The 2,120-nt window shown below is 39.6% G+C and overlaps 1 protein-coding gene across 1 annotated transcript in view; it reads left to right on the top strand.

The window, feature by feature from the left end:
• Positions 1-2,120, top strand: part of LOC106883643 (protein MTSS 1) — a gene marked incomplete at its 3' end in the record, with an annotated part of 307,187 nt that overhangs the window by 102,952 nt on the left and 202,115 nt on the right. The window lies entirely within an intron of this gene.

Raw genomic sequence — 2,120 nt, 5'->3', positions numbered from 1 at the left:
CCCTCCTCTCTCCCCTTCCCCTCCTCTCTCCTCTTACCCTCTCATCAACTCCCTGCTCACTCACCCTGTCCAATTCTCTGTACCACTCCACTTACATTCACCTCATTGTACCTTGAGGGTATGCCCTGGCATATCTCTCTCTCTCATTCTCTCTCTCTCCTCTGACTGGGGTATCTCCTCTTCAGCATAACACCTGTTTTTGTCCCTCTGTCAAAGCTTAACCTTTCATTGCCTGGCACAAAGCCACCATTCTCAATATTTGCTCTGCCCTCAGTTGAGAGGATGGTCTTTGTCTTGCATATTACTTGGTGACCTTGCTGGTACTTGTATCATGTGAAAAAGCATCAAGTATACTGTGTAAAGTGATTGTCATTGGGAAGTGCATCCAGCCATTGAAATCATGCCAAAGCAGACAGAAGAGTTTGACACAGTCCTCTGGTTAGCCAACTCCTATCAAACCTTCCAACCCATGCCAGCATGGAAAATGGATGTTTGCTACTGCTGATGATGACCTCCTCCTAATGGCATTTACTGCTGGTTTTTGGTCTCAGAGAACAAATTTATTATTCCTGTAAACTTTGTATTGAAATGTACCATGTTCTGAGTGCTGCCACTAGACAACGACCAGACAGTGTTTTTGGGATGATTATGTTCTAGTGAGCAGGAACATGTGGAAAATGTTGGTGCACATCATTATTTTGATCCTCATTGCTTCATGTGCTTATACTAAACACACATATACACATACACACACTTGTACTTACATGTGTGCACACACACACACACACACAAATAAAGATGCGGGTGTATGGTTAAGACATTCACTTCACAATGTTTCGAGTTCAATTCCATTGCTCAGCATCAGACCAAAGAAACAAAACTTTGAGTGAAATTTGAAACTGCATGTATGTATATGTGCATGCATGCATATGTGTGTGTGTGTATGTAATGTATGTAAGAATATGTCTTTCTGTATTGGTGTGTAAGGAACACAATTGATGCCTTGAACAACAATGCTATTTGAGTTGCATCCCTTTACACCAAGGTCAGCTTAGCTGTCTATTCTCTTGCAAAATCATTGAAACAGACACCAAAGAGCTGGTGGTGGGGGTGGGGGGGTTGAGAGTGGGTTCATATAATTGTCTGAAACCCTTAAAGGTGTCTAGTAGGGCTGCAGACCAAGGATAGAAACAAATAATAGATAAAGATGACAAATAGATAATAACTAATCTAGCCTTCCATAACTTCAGCCATTTCTCCCCATCGTCGCCATCATCATCATCATCATCATAATTTCTGTCATCTTAAATATTAATCTCATAAATTCATTTGTTTCTGTAACTGTCATGTCTTTTGATGTGAAGCAATAATGGTCTCCTATATGGATAGAATGCACATTAGTTATGTCAGAGACGAGCAGAATTTCTTAGAAATGGAATAAATTGCAGGATCTGTAGTATGTCATTATTAGCAAGACAGACATACCAAAACTTTGTTTCTATTGTATCCATTATGCCTGTTTATGTTCATGTGTGTGTGTGTATATACAAGCATATATGGCCATGTATACGTATCTGTAAATGTTCTCTTAGCTAACAATAAACTTGAATATTGAAGGCGTGAAATTTTAAATCTTAAATATATTAATTAAAGCATTAAATACAAGGTGTTCAGGCTAAATTTGACAGTTTGCATGAAAGGATAAGAAAGCGCACTATCCCATCCAAAAATAAGAGTATTTCTAAAAAAATCCAAAAATATCAACTAGATTATGGCTGGGAGAGGACAGTTTACTCAAAGTAGCCACCCTCAGCTTCTACTCTGGCCTAAAGATACCTCCAGAACCTGGCACATGTATTTGTCACTGTGTCCCTGAGAAGATCTTTGAACATCTCCTTAATCATGGTCACTAGCTTGGCCTTGGTGTTGCAGGCAGAGCAGTTGATGTCTTTCTCTACTGTAACCCAAACATAGTAATCCCTGGGTTCAGTCCCACTGCGTGACACCTTGGGCAAGTGTCTTCTACTATAGCCTTGGGCCAACCAAAGCCTTGTGAGTGGATTTGATAGACAGAAACTGAAAGAAGCCCGTTATATATATATATATATATATATATATAT

Source organism: Octopus bimaculoides, chromosome 9, assembly GCF_001194135.2.
Source record: "Octopus bimaculoides isolate UCB-OBI-ISO-001 chromosome 9, ASM119413v2, whole genome shotgun sequence".
NCBI lineage: Eukaryota > Metazoa > Mollusca > Cephalopoda > Octopoda > Octopodidae > Octopus > Octopus bimaculoides.
Note: the sequence above shows the minus strand (reverse complement) of the source record. Positions and strands in the feature narration are given on the sequence as shown.